Source organism: Saccoglossus kowalevskii, chromosome 15 (assembly GCF_978046115.1).
Source record: "Saccoglossus kowalevskii chromosome 15, keSacKowa6.1, whole genome shotgun sequence".
Lineage (NCBI taxonomy): Eukaryota > Metazoa > Hemichordata > Enteropneusta > Harrimaniidae > Saccoglossus > Saccoglossus kowalevskii.
In genome coordinates this window covers 28,355,015-28,373,128 of record NC_140655.1, presented here as the reverse complement: position 1 = coordinate 28,373,128, position 18,114 = coordinate 28,355,015, and the positions used below count along the sequence as shown (strand labels likewise).

General features: G+C 37.1%; 1 long non-coding RNA gene across 1 annotated transcript; it reads left to right on the top strand.

Moving 5' to 3' along the window:
- Positions 1-12,845: 12,845 nt before the first annotated feature.
- On the top strand, positions 12,846-14,233 carry LOC146734296 (uncharacterized). Its single transcript, XR_014931720.1, has 2 exons — positions 12,846-12,947; positions 14,099-14,233. It is a non-coding gene; the product is annotated as an uncharacterized LOC146734296 (long non-coding RNA).
- The last annotated feature ends 3,881 nt before the right edge of the window (positions 14,234-18,114 follow it).

Genomic DNA, 18,114 nt, shown 5'->3' with positions numbered 1-18,114 from the left:
GTTCCAACATCATTGCATACCACATCTGTATTAAGTTTTACCTAAAATAATGAAAGCAAAACAAAAGGCAATTTCTCGTTTCGTGAATGGTGGCGTGTTATCATACATCTCTGACCCGAAAAGGAAGATGATCAAGTCAATCTCTATGTGTTGATGATATACATGGGAATTTTAAAATATAGCATTTACAAATATCGTTTGCATTACTGTATTTGTACTTACTTCCCTATTTGTTCTTAGATACAGATATACACATGATCATCGGACTGGTTGTTGGGAGTTTACTCGGATTGTTGGTCACGGCAGCAGGCATTGTGCTCTTCATTCTCAAAAAGAAGGAGAAGAAATCTGACAATAAAGTCCAAGCTATACAAACACTTGTCATTGAAGATTTGGAAAATTAGCATAAAACAATATGTATATATATTTATAAATAATATTATTCTATTTTTGCTATTATATCAAATATAACCAAATATAACCATATAAACTTCATTTAACTGACCCAATGAGAGGTTGTACAATAATGACTGTCGCGTGATTATTTCTTCTGTTCCAATTTTTTATTTCAATAAATTCCGCTGGATGGAGCATCACTGCACAAGAATGGATACTGTGACTAGGATTAGAAATATTCCATAATGAGTGACATGTGAAAGCATCGTTCGGTTCGCTTCACTTTACTCCAAATTCTTAAGATGCCATTCAGCACTTGTAGCGATTTATATTATTGTATATTACATTCACGCAGACAGTCAGCCAATCATCGACCTTGCATTTATTATGATACTTCCCTATATGGCAGTGTTTCTATGAAATGTGATGCCCATATACAGAATAATTACCATGTTAAAAGTAAAAAAATGAACTTTCTAGTTGATTTGTTTACTAATGTGATGATTTTTGATGCTTTGAACTTGACAGAAGCATTTCTGTAGAAACATTAATTTACACTGGAATTTAAATTCATTATTTTAATATTTTAAACACATTTACTGGCTTCTAAATTGTTTCAAGGATTTTCCAGTGAAACATCGAGTACATTTGAGATGTTCACGCCGATTTAATTTAGAGTTTATTCATTAATTAGGGAAAAGTAGTAAAATTAAATACCAATGTTTAATTATTATAATTACAGTATACTTTGGAAACTTCGGGAATTTAATTATTTATTTTATCATTTAGTGTATTCGTTCGATTCAGCGATTTGATAGTGACAGCATTTTCACATGGCTTTCATTTAACGCATATCACTCCTTATTTCAAGTTAGCAAACATGATAGCTTGGAACAACCAATACGATTATACAATACTGCCCACGTGACCTTAGTAAGTTAAAAAGCTTATATCAAATCGATTAACAATCACCACAGTAGACAACACGGGCTGAGTGTCGTATTGGTTTAACAAGATCATTGTTAACAAAATTAGCTTTCAGCGAACTGAATAGAACTAAATTCGAATTCTAACTCACGCGTAAAATCACTCTCTCTCTCTCAACCTTGAAATATTAAGCAAGTCAGCGTCCCGGTCAAGGAACTTATTTATTAACCAGATTGTTCTTCTGAGCCTTTGATCTACCATGACACTTTCATAATGTTTTTCCGAGCTTATACAATTTCCATCTGAGTTAGAATTTTGAAAATTATACAATTTAGTACATTTCTAAAATAAAATTGTTTATGTTTATTTCAATGATTCCAGATGTGCATGTGTGTGCTCGGGTACGATTTCGACTATACTAATTGGGTCATTATTAGCTGGTTGACGGTATCAATAACGCACTGTTTCCACTTGTTGAACAAGACAGGCGTTTTCACTGACAAAGTATCCACAAATTACATGTGAGAAGTTTCTGGCCACGGGGTAAAAATGGCGCGGTCATGATCGGATATGTCTACCTCTCCTCTGATAAAGTGACGATTCAAAAAAAATTTTAAAACTCAACAAAGGTATACAAATAACGTACTAAGTCAACGACACGTCCGTGTAATCGGAATCATAACCTGGCCGGTGTATTTGATTCTGGGTGACAAGCGAGGCATGAGTTCCTTGTAAGTCGCGCCATCTAGATAGGCAAAGCGCGCGGCTTGTATGCCGGCTACTGACAAGCGAGTCAAAATAGTCACTCCAATGTTTAACATGATTTTGGTCAAACGCGTTGAAAGAAGTTGTGTATATGTCCAAGTTCGAGAAAAATGTGAAACTTGTATCTAGTCATTGTCAAGGAATTTTGACTTGATGCGAGTTTCCCAGTCACACCAATATAAGCTCACAACAATGCCATTAGAAAACCAAGCAGAACAGAACGACTTGAGCAAGCACCCATGTACCACATATACAAAACATTGAACAATGCGATTTACTATATTTATCAATAACCTTGAATCACCACGGCAACTAAAGATAAATATTCTACGGGAAGCAGAACTTGACATTAGTAGCAAGTTATTCATCGATACCGTTAAGATTAAGTGAAAAAAATGCTCCCAACGAAGTAAAGATTAAAGGAACGTAACTTTTGAAGATTAAACGATTGAATTCCACTACAGTCATAGCACGCTTCATTTAAAGTTTTCTATAAATTACACATGAATGCTTTCTTAGGGAGTTTTGTTCTCGTTGGTGTTCTATAGGAATTGTTAGGAGCTCATTTTAGTGTGACTGGGTAACTATTCTTAAGTAGGAATCTCCTAACAATGATTAAATATAGGTTTCATCAGCTTGTCGAGTATGCAGACACGCAGTGCCATCTTCAGCACGTTCGACGAGGATACATCCCAAAGCCTTGTCATTCAAAAGGTTCCTCCCTCACCTCGCTCGTTAGTAACCGTTTCTGAACCGATGTATGATGTGATGGACAATTTACAGATTTTTAAAACTGTGTAAAAGAAGTATTTTGAAGATAAATCAGAACTGTAATCCGTTCAGATAAAAGCGTTGCCGAATTCCACGCGCCGTGTATTGCCCTGGTTTTGACAGGCTCTCACTTGACAACATAAGATAAGCAATTCCACTTTGACCAATCTCACTGCGTTACCTGTAACCTGTCACGTTCAAGCAAATAACACGGGTGTACTGTCCTATTCATACTCGATCGAACCATCGAAGGCGGAGGTTTTCTTAGTATCTGCAGAGAATCGAATACGTAATCAATTTCTGAGATCCCTACTGATCTACTTATACGTGTGATGTGTACACGGTAGTTGCCATGGCAATATCACTATTAGCAACGTCTATCGCTATCGTCATTATGGTGATAGTTTTTGTCCAAGGAGTACAGCTAGCCGGTAAGTAACAGAATCAATTGTTAAAGTCAATAACAAGCTTCCGCCATGTCATAACATTAGAAGTTGGCGCGTACGTTCTTGCTGGAACGTAATCTTGACTGGGTCGTTTTTTTATTATGCCAAAATTTAATAAAATGCTGTAAATAACAACACAGAAATACAATTCACAACGCCACTGTAGTTGTGCGACCAATTGTGTGATGGTTTTACGATTGCGCGACGGTAAGCTGAGTACACGTGTTGATCAGCAAACTTTAGTTTCCTAGTATGGTATATGTGCTCCCCGGTTTAATTACATCTAATACGTATTTATATGTACTAAAGACAATAATTCCGGAACATTTATACCCGCATTGCATTGGAGTCATTAGATTTGAAATATGTTGCAACGTGGTGGTTTATTTATGTCCCCGACTATGTACTTAGACAAGTTTTTACCAAAACAGAATGTTCGCTCTCAGTCATTGAAACACGCCATGCGTTTGCAATTGTGATAATCAACTGTTTCCCTCATGGTGGAATATTGCCTCGGGTATTATATTTGCTTCTCTCATGGCTAAAGTATCATTGCTGTCATAATTCTAGATTTGTGTACAGATAACTGCGTATTTGCCCACAACGCCGACTGTGAAGACGGAGGTTCTGACGCTATTGGAAACTTGTGTGAGTACGGTGATGACTGTGACGACTGTGGACCACGTCCAGAGAATCCCGGGTGTAAGTATTTACAATTTCCCATAGCGCTGCGTGGTGATAGTAACTATAATTACAAATCTCTAGACGCTCGAGTTTTTGAGATAGTCACATAAGATTCAAAATATTACCGAACACTACCGTGCATTACAACGTTTTCAGTCAAGCTACCGGTAATATTTACTTATTTTTTTTCCACAGTTTCGTGCTGGAATACGTGCCACAACTCCGATGACGGATTTTGTGATGACGGTGGAGACGACGCTGATTACTCCGAATGTTCATATGCTACGGACTGCCTTGATTGTGGACCCCGTCTGGACGCTGGACCAGGTAATTATAAACAAGGCAGCAATTCAACATCATCGACATCGAAACATGGGTTTATCCCAGACACGATATCAAAAGGACTCGATCATTATAAATAAAACACCCAGCAAAAGTCGACATTTCAAATCAACAAAACTCGTGACAGTGACGAAGTAAGTGTCGCTGAAACAGCTTTGTAAGTCTCGCTAAAAATCAATTGGTAACAAACAACTTCAGCTAAATTGTATCTGTTCGCTGTAACTTCAAATTCCGTATGTTTTCCTACCGTTGTGAGACGATCATCGCGTGTTAATACAGAATAAAGCGGTCATGATGAATTGTACAGCGAACATCATGCTACCTTCTAAAGCAAATGGAATCGTCCGTTTCAGCATCATGCATCAAGTGTCGGCATTGCAAAATGGACGATTCTGTAGGGGTCAGCGTTAAATTGGAGGGACAACACTTCTCCCTACTGCGAATACGCGCTCGCGATAGTTGAATCGAATTGAGGTTAGTGTGACTTATTCAAAGATTAGTGTGCGAGAATTATGTATTGAGTTGCTTCTTTTAGCGAGACTTATTACCAGTTGCTGATTTAGCGAAACTTACGGTGAACCCGCGTCGGCGACACTTACTACTAGTTGCCGATTTAGCGCAACTCCATGGCGGCCTTAACGACAAACGTTATACTTTGCAAAAAATTGGTGTTTGTAAGTGTCAGCTTTTCCGTGTATTTTCTATGAGTTTAACAGTGAAGTGTATAGGTCCCCCACGGCTTTCTATATCACCGCTACGTGACACGTGTACATTTGTTCGCTAGACTGACCCAGTCGTGGCAATTTTATTGTTTCATGTGATAATTCCTGTTAAACGAGCTTGTAGAGTCTTCCGAGTTGACGCGAAATTATCACAACTGGCCATGGTCTAATCTGCCGCGACCTCTATAGTTATCACACGTTTTTGTGGTGATAAATAAGGTAATGAGTTGCATGACTTCGGGGGGGGGTGCAGGACAGAATTGGTTGAAATATTCGTCTCATTTGCATAAGTTAATATTCATGAGCAATGAAAAATTCGTCTTTTTAGTAAAATTGTGCCAAAATGCTTTCCGATAGCACACATGATAGCTCTAATTTGACTGATTCTATCGCTACGAGCTGAGAAAATAACCGAAAAACGGATGTAAGAGTATTTTTTGAGACATATTTTTTACCAGACTCCAGCAAACTGTTGAAAGTAACCACAGGCTTTTTCTTTACCATGACCATAGCAAGTTACGAAATAATCCGCCTGACACTTAGCGCAGGCATACTTCCCTCATTTGTTCCACTTCCGGGTTCCATAACGTCACTGCATATCATGAATAAGTAATAGCAATGGACATGCTGCAGAATCGACCAGTGAGTCGTAGTAATTTCGTCGTTCCACGATTTAAGAAAACAAATATAGGGGCAGACGTACATACTGACCGTTCAAAAAAACACAGACGCCATCTAGAGGCAAAGCGGTTCCGTGAGGTTAACTGAATGGGTCGCAAACACGCTAACAAATAACATTTTCTTCCCTCCAGAAATGTGCTTTAATACATGCGAATATAACAATGATGGGGAATGCGATGATGGAGGTGTTGGCGCCGCCTACTCAGGTTGTTACTATGGAACAGATTGTTTAGATTGTGGAATTCGAAATCACGTATTTGACCGTAAGTCTGAATGTTTTCTATATCAATACCACACAATACACCATCGCAAAAAGTCACGCCCCTAGCGACGAAGCGATTCTATGACGACACAGCGTTACCATAACAGGGGGTTTCCTGACTGCTGCCTCCAATCTCCGGCGCAGAGTTTTATTTCTACGAATATATCTCCGCCACCGCACGATCTTATGCTTGTCGTTGTTTGTTCGATGCGTCACAGATGCCCGCCTTCGCGATGTTTGTAGATTCTGTCTCCTCATTAATTCCTCGAGAATTGAGTCCCAAACGATGATAACAACACACGCCAAACACGCAAAGGCTATTGGGTATATACTTGTTTGTAAACAATGACGCGCTATGGCCATCTGACGCATGCGCAGGTGACGACTCTCCTGCTTTAATTTCGATTTTCCGTAGCACAAATAGGTTGCCAACAGAACGAGTTAATGTTTTGTTTGTTTATATTTCCTCGCCTGGGAATCGACAAGAGTCGTTAGCTTGATGGGCCGAGTAATACCTTAGTGACCGTTATTCCGCGATGAAGTACCTTTCTTTTGTAAATTATAACTATTTTACCCCTTACAGTATGTTTATAAAAAAATCATTATAAGCTTATCAATGAAATAGTTTTAAACGTGTTTACCAGTAAGAAGGAATCAACATGAGACCCCCCCCCCCATAACAAGAACATACCAAGAATACGCGTGATAAAAGTGGCAGAGATACTTTCGATGTTCTAGCCGCAGGGAACTCTGGGAATGAGAATGTACTGCCCTTTGTCACGTACAAAGTAACTGTGATGGCGCTGATGTGGCACTACCGGCCGTTATATTGTCCGGCTTTCCTCTTGACGCTGTCGAAGTGCGTCCTCGCAGTTTAAAAAAACGATAGTACAATATACTAGTAGTTGTACACTTTTTGCTAAAGCTAATATGCCATTATCTTACAGCACCGTTATGTGACGATTCATGCAGTGGGGCAAATGACAGCTCTTGTGAAGATGGTGGTCTATTCAGTACAAATTACGAGTGTTATTTGGGAACTGACTGCACTGATTGCGGAATACGAGGAGGTAAGACAGTATGACATAGCGGCGTGTCAATAATTCCCATCATTTGCCAGAATCAGTAGCCATCTGAGTAAAAAAATATCTTCAGATAAACAAATAAGTAAACTAATCTACATGCACACTATGAATGCGGTCTTCTTGATTGTCATTGCCATGATGAATATATAGATTTATTTCGCACTTTGCGCCTTTAGCCTAAATGTACACTGCTTATGAATTGCTTAAATAATCACATCTGATAACTGAGGATACAGACATGTGTCAAAGGAGTGAGTTTACTCCTGATTTTCATTCATAAGTAATAAAATAAATTTTCATTCAAATGCCGGAGAAAGGTGCAATTAAGGAAAGAGGTGAATTTCTGAAACCTTCATGCAACAGTCGGACATATCGACAGGAAATGAAATTCGTCTTCGATCTATAATATATGTGGAAGCAAAGTCAGCGTTAGATTTCGAATGCAAATTGTCAATGCATTAAACCCAGATTCATTCTATTATAGTGAATTACGTCACCATGAATATGTTGCCACAGTAGTTTAAAAGACAAATTAACCCACTACTGACGTATATGTAATGTGTTACCTTACAGTGCTGCCCTCTATATTAGCACAACCCATAGGAATTAGTACGCAATCTACGCCAACTTCTTCGCCAACTAATTTATCTGGAGTAACAGAAATCACCAACGATGATGAGAGCACCGATGCATCTCCAAAACTATCATTGATAATATTAGAACTCACAACAGAACCGTCATTGACGAGCTCAGGTAAACAGACCATCGCCCACCATTGCTTTTTAATCTAAACTTTGGAACAAACAAAAGGCAATTCGTGTTTACCGAATGGTGGCGTGTGATAATACACCTATGCACAGACAATGACACTAATTGAATCGAACAGTATGTGTTGATGATATAAATAAGAGAATATGTGTGGTTCAAATGACACAGTCATTCTAGAATAATAATGGCATTTGTATTATTTTATAAATTTACTCCCCTATTTCTTCCTAGGTACGGATATATACATGATTATCGGACTGGTTGTTGGGAGTTTAGTCGGAGTGATGGTCGTGACTGCAGGCGTCCTACTCTTCACCCTCAAAAAGAAGCAGACGAGATCTGACAATAAAGTCCAAGCTATACGAACCATGGTGATCGAAGACGTAGAAAATTAGCATAAAATGACATATTGCATTTGAGAGATCGTACATAATCTCTGTGACGTAATTATTACCTAAATTACAATTTTATAATAAATTCCGCTGGACGGAGCGTTAAAGTACAGTTACGTCGTGAGCTGGGCGTGAAATATATCCCAATACGCGCAACTCGAAGGTGTCGTCACGGACATCGTTGTTTCGTAGTCAAAAATGGAATTATGATACTTGACATGTCGAATTCAATTTGCATGTTTCCGTATACACTATTACATGTATCTCATTTTTAAAATACACATACATGAGTTCTAATCAGCGACTCGGTTTTCTGTTCTCCAAATTGCTAAGATTCCATACAGGACATATAACGATTCATATTGTTGTACATTACATTCACTCACTCTTTCTATTTATTATATTAATTACTGTAATTATAAGATGAAACTTTTATAAAGTTTTTTTTTATATCTCATACAATTTATATTGGGCATTATGAAAATAAAACAATCATAAAATAAAATTGTGTATGTTTATGTCATTGGTTGGCTATGAATAACGCACTGTTCCTACACATTGAACAAATCGTTATTATTGAAACACTCCTAGTTACACGCGAACGAAATGAATATGTCCCATCATGCCTTGCATGCCTACTTGTTCAGAATAGTGACAAGAGTAACAATATCACGTGACTTATCACGTGATATAAATGGCTGTCACCAGTCTCGTCGATCAAATAGATATGTCTACTTCTGATCAGTCGATAATTCTATATACATGAGAACTCGACAGGGATATACAAACAACGTACTAAGCCCCCAACACATGGCAAGCCGGTGTAATCGATTCCTAGCAAATATTCTTTTTAGTATAAGTGGCGCTCTCTATGTCGATTACTGACAACAGAGGAAGGTATTCGTTTTTTAAGTCTACCCTTGGACGTATTGGTCAAACATCCTGAATGTGGCATTGCATTGATGTATATTTGACAGAGAGATGACACTTCTTTCTAATCAGTTCTAGTCCGCAAGGGATTGCGACTCGCCACCAGCCACTGCAATGTGTGCTCACAGTTATGCATAATTACCTTTTATTGACCACATATTAGATCCAAGAATGTCAGCTTATAGGAGGTGATACAGCTGTAAACATATTCGTCTACGTCTTATAATCACTTGTAGCTCGCCTTAGAACAAAAGAAGTGTGCAGGTTTGATTGTCTATCGCGTAGTTTAAAGCGCGGTGGTCGTCGCGCTGCGCGTGTTCGAATTTCATGTAAATAAACAATGTATTTTACACGCGTTGTATACGTCGCTATGAGTCCCGTATCGAACAGGACGCGGCGTGACGACTACCGCCCTTTAACCGTTGCTAAGCCACGGGCATATGCTTATTTGTGACACTATTTAACGTCCCATAAGCAGCGCGATAACTTATCTGGATGTGCCAGTGAACGGTAAGACCTATTGAAAGGCGTTCCTTATTTGCCAGCTTTGTTCAATGCATTTTTGAACTACCTTCATTTCACCCTTAGTATGGTGTCTTTATTGATTATGTCGATGATAATACTTTGTCGGCCGTATGCAATACGAAATAAAAGATGATTGATCGTCTTACTTGGGAGTTTAATCACAACTATTAGGTGGTTTCCTGAAAACAACATGCAAGCTATATCGTATTTAAAGTTTCAGATAACGGAAAAAGTTTTGACATCGTTGGTAATATTATTGTTTCCGAAAATTGTGTCAATTTACTAGGGGTGAATATGCTGTAGAACATGTTGAAATAGCTGCATGCAATTTTAGCGGATTTGACTCTTAGCATGAATTAACAGGATCTTAATTTAGCTAAAGTGTCGACTATCTCCCTGTGAGGATATACTTTCTGTTAAATTAGCTACATCTTGAATTAGCAAAATTACAGATTAGCTAAATTAGCTAAAATAACATGCTAGCTAAAAATCATATTTTAATTATTTTTTCCTTATTTTGAGTTTTTGTGGAAGTGGTTATCTAATTTGAAATTTGTATACAACGACTTTCATTCCTAGTTATAGTTGATTATTACACAAAGCAGTATTAACTACACTCACGTCTATACATAAACTATCAACATCTTTTATGTGGATTTATTTAAATATGAAACATGTGAGTTATAATTGACGATATAAGTCACAGTTGTGCGCATGCGTTACAGATTCTAGAACAACGAGATATGGATTAAAATGTTTCTCAATTCTTACGGTACGAAAGTTTGGAATTCGCTGCCATCATATATGAAAGAATGTAAAAATTTGTCATTTTTCATAAAAATTGTACAATTATGGACTGGAAGTTGTAATTTTTAATTTTATTGTATTTATATTGAACTCGATGTATTTATTGTTTTAAATTGTTTAGTATTGTAATGTGTTTCGATAGACAGTGATGTTAGTCTCTGACTAAATTGGTAAAATCGACCTTAAATAAAGGAATTGAATTGAATTGTCATTGGAAAACCAAGCAGAACGGAACGGCTTGAGCAAGCATCTATGTATCACATATAGAAAACATTGAACAATGTCCCGTGAGAGTGATTCAATGGGCTATTGTCAGAAAATTATGTTTCTCTAACCTTTTCACCGATGGAATCGTGTTTCCCACAGTCTTATGTTTTTGATAATTGTGATATCAATCATGGCACATGCAATATACTCAAGGATTTCCAAAATCATATGAAAAAAAGTGTAACTTCGCCATGCTTGCCGGTACCCGTGTCGCATTTACAGACACTGGTGGACAATTTACCCAATTTTATTCGGAGGATTACCATTTCAATGAACAGTAGAGTGAATCAAAACTATATTCATTGCATACAGTTGCGTTGTCCAATGCTACACGAAGTTCAATGCTTTGGTTTTACAGCTCTTCCACCTGACAATAAGAGGATTGGCGATTCGCTTCAGATCAAGCCCACCGTGTGACCTGTTACCCGTCAGGTTAATAAAACGGGTGTCTTATTCATACTCGATCATACCATCGAAGAGGGAGGTGTTTCAGTATACGGGAAGAATCAAATACGTATTCAATTTCAAACATCGGTACTGATCTACCTAAAAGTGTGATGTGTACACGACAGTTGTCATGGCAATATCACTATTAGCAACGTCTATCGCTATCGTCATTATGGTGATAGTTTTTGTCCAAGGAGTACAGCTAGCCGGTAAGTAACAGAACCAATTGTTAAAGTCAATAACAAGCTTCCGCCATGTCATGAAATTGGAAGTTGGTGAGTACGTCGTTGTTGGAATGTAACGTTGGGACTTACTGCATGACTGGATCGTTTTTATTAAACAAATATGTACTATAATTATAAAGCCGATTCGCTGTGGGACGCAAACAATCATTTTGTTACCAGTTGCCATGACAATGTTAGGACAGGATTTTTTGAATTTTTTCTGACATACCTAGAGTGTTAGGCGTGACCAGCCTATCAAGTCGGGACTATCACAGGCCAAAACGATAACAGATAATTGAATGCGTACAGGCATATAGGCAAGCCTGGCAATACTTACATTGGACCGACTTCAGAAAATTACTTAATGAACTTGCTTGTTAGACCTGAACATGATGGACTTGGATGTTCAACTCCAATACTCCAAGTAAAATGAAATGTTTTATAGACTTTAACATATGAACCATTGATAAACTAAGTGTTTTGTTCTTGGGTATAATGCATAGTGTCGGCCCAGTGGACGCACTGGCATCGACTCAAAAACAAAATAGTAACTTTGAGCACACATTCAAACACAACTGAATGAGATTTGGACACGGCCACGACCACGAATTCAGGTTTATGGGCGTTGCCATGGCAACGGCAGAACAGGATGTTTTCACCAATCTACAGGCGTGACCTGGCTGTCAAGTTTGGTAGGTTAGCCAAAAGAAATTACATATATATTAATATTAAAACGCCGTTTCTGACGAAAAAGTTGCATTTAGAGATACCTTTGGCGCGAAGGCAAATCAAGCAATGAACAAATCATTCCATTACCACTGTTTAGCTAGGAGTAGAATCTGTATAGAACAATGCAAAGAGTTCCACAACAATACTGTGTAGTTGTACGATTGTGATGATTTTACAATTTGGTGTGTAAGTTGTGGCGATCTGATGTGTGAGTAGATGAGAAGGGATCTGTTTTTAAACTGTCCTATTGTCACAGTGTTAACTGGGCCTCCACATGGGTAAAAAACGAAGTGCGAAGTACCCGTTTTAAAAGGTGTAAAAATCGAAGTGATGCTTTTTAAAAACTGTAAAAAAACGAAGTGAAAATCTTATAAAAATTGTAAAAGTGATCTGTTTGAGTTATAGAAAGTGAATATCGATGTGATTATTTTATAAAATTAGGAAACTGAAGTGAATTTCTTATAAATATGGAAGCTATACAAATATCATACATGGCATACATTGCCGAACATCGCCGGCTTCGCTGATTCTTGCACAACAAAATCTTGCTTGGTAATAAAAGGGACTAAAAGCGTAATATGTTACCCGCATCTTTATTCGCTTTTCAAATGACGGTCAAGTACCTTACACCAATCAGAATGCATGTAATGAAGAAGCTCTGACGTCTATCGCGATTGCGCATATCTGTTAAGTCTAAAACGGAACAATTTTGCAGACGAGCTGGTGCTCGGAACGACTGACGAGCACTGACAGTACTGCATGACTACGCATAAAAAGGTTAGTTTACTGATTTTGTTTACCCTTTTTGCTGTCTATTTCCTCAGCCATGTGTTTGAGTTGGTCTGTAAAACTGGACAGGGCCTGTGATTTGGCAAATCGGGCGAGAGAAAAATCGATCGCCTGACCACTGCTTTAACGGTCTTTAAAAACAAATATGCCAAACGTTTATGGTACAAATGATTACAGTTGTTCCCCCACTGTTTAGTAGAGCTCACTAGCGACGACATCCATAATCATAGGCAACATGACTGCCCCACATGGCCGATGCATGAATGATGGAGAGGTGAAAAGCAAAACTGTCTGCTATCCGTGTGATTGGTCGTTATTTTCATCCTTGGCATCACAGAACGAATCAGGTTGCATGTTACACGGTTACATTACAATTTGCAGACATCCCAAATGACCGGTTGTGTTTCTGTTTACCGTGAAATTAATGTTTGGCCATATGAAATAAACGCTTGTCACTGAATAATGCCATCTGGCCATGGGTTTAATACAGTATACAATGCCATGACAACTGGGTAATTAGGTAGGGTTTTCATTTAATTTTAATTTGTTTTTCATTGCACTCTTTGGTGATTAATACAATAATCGTAATAATGTATAATCATGGTCGAACTTCAAATCCAAGTTGGTTTTAATGATAGATTTTTACAAAATGACAAAGTCAATAGACAGTAGGCAGTAAATAGGCAGTAAATTTAATTAAAATTAATCACAGCTCTGTCGGAATGAGCATAGCTAATTTGCATAAAATAAAAAAAAAACCTGCTAATTTGCCTAAAGTAAGTGTTTGGATTTCCTCGAAAATATGGTTAGGTAGGTTTACCGAAAACAAGCAATTTTTGTTCTTTTTGCCTTGTGCATTACATATGATTGAGGGGAAAGTTAGGGGCCTTTTGAGGCAAACATTGAGGTGAATATGATGTTTTGTCTCGTATTTGGATATGCATGTATTAACTAAGACAACTTATTTACACATTCAGGTGATATTTTGGTGATGATCTGTGCACTTTTAGGTGGTATTTTTCAGCCACCAAATATTTATTTCAGTCAACAAGAGCGTGCATAAGGAGTGTACTAAAAGTTTCCCAATATTGGACAGGGGACTGTAACATTATATTAACACATAAAATGTGTAATTTCAGGCTAAGTATGGATGAAGAAAATAACCAAAGAAGTAGGAGGAAGAAAAACACCCCCACCATAGGAGTCACAAGCACAGCCAGCACAGTTCAAGGTCCCCTCTTGCAAGCCATAAAATACGGCTGTAGAAACAGAAACATTGTGTCCCTATTGTGCTATATATTGTCTGTCCAATGACCAGTTATTTACATTTTGTGACCATTTGTAGATTATATTTTGAATAGGTGGTTCCAAAGTTTTAAGGTAGCGAGAAGGGAAATACAAGTTATAGTTTCATTGAGATTAGGACTTTCCTCGCCAGTTACTAAGCATGTAGTTATGGCAATGTATATGTTTTCAGAAAGCTAAGATATAGCAGAATACGATCATGTATGTTTCGTGATCATCTATGTTTTGTATTGATATTTGCTCAGGGGATTAAGTTACAATTGTTCTTGTGAACCTCCTAAATATAGAGTTTTTTGAGGGATTGGCCGTTTCGCGGTGTTCCTTTTTTCTATGTTTCTCACTGTTGCTTTATTTACAGACTGTAATTCTACCATTAACCAGTGTCTGTATCTAGGATTTCCATCTCGATGCTGTGGCTGTCTGTAAATTTGGATCAAAGATAAAGAAAGTACACAATATAATGTTTCATAATCCAAATTTGTTTGAAAAATGTTTTTTTTTTCTAGTTTTTCCCCTCTCGCTACCTTAAGTACTCCTTGGTGAGCCCAATTACACAACAAGTTTTTATGATATGTTTTGTTTTGTTTTAATTTGGACTTGGAAACATATATTTTTGGTGTTTTTTGTCATTTTAATATTTTGGCCCTTTGTGAGCTTGATTACATGAAAGGTTTTGATGCAGTGTATTTGAGAGTAATATATCTTATAAAGTCACGTGAGATTCAGTGCTGATTAAAATTTTGGCTTTGAAATATGTATTTTTGGTGCGTTTTTTGTCAGTTTTTGTCAAAATTGATATTTAGGACTTGTGTGAGCTTAATTACAGTAAATGTAATGTATTTGAGAGTGATAGCTCTTATTGAGCATCTGATTATAAATTGGGCTTTCAAACATGTATATTTGGGGAATATATTGTCAAAAACAATTTTGGTCAACCTCAGATACAAATACATGTAGACTACAAATGTAATTCCCTGGGAACACAAAATTATAAAACAATATCAAGTGTTGAAACTTGCAATTGAGTAGGTCAGTTTCTTCTTCTGTAACATGACTCCAGGAGATTTCTACCGATTAAATCTTGTCATGTCACTGAATTAGTTTATTGCACTATCATATTCTTGTTTTGAAATTTATTATAAGTATTAATGATTATTGATAATATTACTTGCCAACTCAGAATATAAATCAACTTTGGTCCAATCATGAACTCCTGCACATGCATCATGTCCTCAATATGAGATGTATGTGCTTAAGATGACAAAAAACAATATATAGCTAAGTTATGACTGGATGCACAGAAGGTATATTGTATAATTCAAATCGGAGACTAACAGAAACAGCAGTACTATCTATAGTGCTTTATTAGTATGAAAATTGTTCACCCTGATAACATCTGTAATGAAATAAATCATTGTATCTGAAATGCAAAGTTTCTAGTTACTGAGTAATATTAATTAGTACAATAATTGAATGCTTATATAAAGTGAAGTGAAGAATATTTATGTTATAAAAAATGAAGTGAATTGATTTTTTTTATAAAATGTGAAGAGTGAAACTGCAGAAACCCATAGAAAGTGAAGTGGGAAGAAGCCATATTATTTTTTACCCATGTGGAGGCCCTTAACTAACACCTAAAAAGCATTTGTATATGATAGAGATAGTAATTCTTGAAACACTGTGCCCGTCAAAAATAAATAACGACATATTAATGGGAAGTTGTAAATAAAAAAAAACACACAAAAGAAACTAGTAACTCGGGACACAATCATCTCCGATTTACACAGGGTGTGTATAATAGATTAAATCTCGTATATTACATACTACTACAACAACTTTGAGTCAACTCGCCCCACGTACGTCTCCGCACCGATATACAAAGAGTTCGCGTTGTTTGTTTGACGTATCAGTTGTAAGGCACGGGTCCAACGTTTACAATAAAGTGCGTGTAAGTGTCATTTCTTCTTAGTGTATGTAAAGCATTCAAACGTAAACAAATGTTCAATGGTCCATTCAAATATTCTCACTTTCAATTTTCAAGGAAAATTGGCTACGCAGCAACAATCTGCATTAGTTTGGGTATTTGGGTGTATGTCAGCATCCTTTATTCTATGTCTTTGTCACATTACCTCAAACCTATCGGCGGACTGTAGCTACATGTAGGGGTCATGTAACGGAAGACATATTCGACAAGATAGTGTTTTTCATGCAAGTAGATCAATCTGTATAGTCGTCAGTTGAAACAAAATTGCGACCCACACATTGATCGGCAGTATTTTTTGATTTTGTCGAACAGTTGAAGATTTATAGCTAATAATTAGAACTACATTATTGGAACACCAAAGTATGTCTTGCTGGTAGTCTACTACTTATTTATCAGGAGTCAAACCTCTGCGCTGGCCAAAGTTGGCAGATTGCAAGTCTGAAACCCATACTTCGTAAACCTGTCACGTGTTTTGTCCGCTTCCTGGTGAGATAAAGTGGCAAACTTGAATGTGTACATTGCAATTAAATAGATAAAACAAAAGAAAAAAAATAATAAGATATTTTTTAAAGATTGAGGTGAATATAATTTAGAAACTGGTATTTCTCCCGCATAAAGTACAGCGTTCATTTTCTCTCGCCACCGCGTCCACTGTTCTGAGTAATATGTGAGTAATATAGTGGAACTGGTGCAGGAAAAAGCCTGGAACAGTTTTGGGGGGCTAAAAATGAGTCTTGCGGAACTCTCTCACATCAAGTTATTTGCGTTAAAGATTTAAAGTGGTGCTTATTTCAGTGGATTGAAAATTAACAACCACCTTTTTATTAATCATGATATTTGTAAAAAAAAAAAACGTATGCGGAATTAAAAACAACACCGAAATTGATTATCAGAGTGAATAAAACAAAAAGAGAGACACTGAAATGTAAACTGATAAATTGACTTAATTCCATTTAAAAGTTTTTGATCACATGTTTGTGTGTCTCATTACTGTATTCTTTGCGTGCGAAACATTTCTGTAATGGATTTAGTATACAATATTTGGCTACCCTTGTTTCGAAATTTACCTTTGGACATTATGAACAAATATTTATACTAATACTAATACTAACAAAATGGGGGACGATGTTCTAGGGTTCGAATGCTAGACATTAGTGTGGCACGCCACTGTGTAACAACCTTGTGGATGGACATTTACCAATATCAAATTAGTTAAGGTTGTTACCAAATGCTTCATTACCAAACGCTTCAGCGTGGTATTAAGATTTCGTTTTCAGGCTTGGGTGGTACCAAGGTGGAAAATGGTTGCACATATGGGGGGTAATTCCTGGAATTGCAATAGAGAGGGTTCAGACCGAAATACATATATATATATATAGTGTTTCCATGTTTCGTCTGATATTTCTGTGGTATTCTGCTGCTGTAAATAATGCAAGATTTGTTCCAAAAGTCAGTGTGTTGTGTGCACTCCAGGGTTATTTGTTTTTTGCTCAAAACACCCCTATTTTTTAATGGCAGAGTCGAATAGTTTCACTCCCACTGGGAAATCTGCATTGTTACTTGAATGAGAGCTAACTAAACATATTTTCCAGACCGGCGAAAGTGTATGCAACAGCCAATTTTAACAGCCTGTCACGTGATTTTAGTCTGAATGTCAACATCAATAGAGGCTAATCCATTTACGCAGGTATAACTGGGAATAGAATATGTGAGGGATTGTATCAACAGAGATGTGTATAATGAAAAGTAACATCTATCCTTCTTTTGCATTGCTGAGCATTTCTGTTTTAGTATACTGGTTTGAAAATGTTGAATTTGCATGATTTGCAATGTGCTTTTTTACTGAAACTCCCCTATTGATCGAAT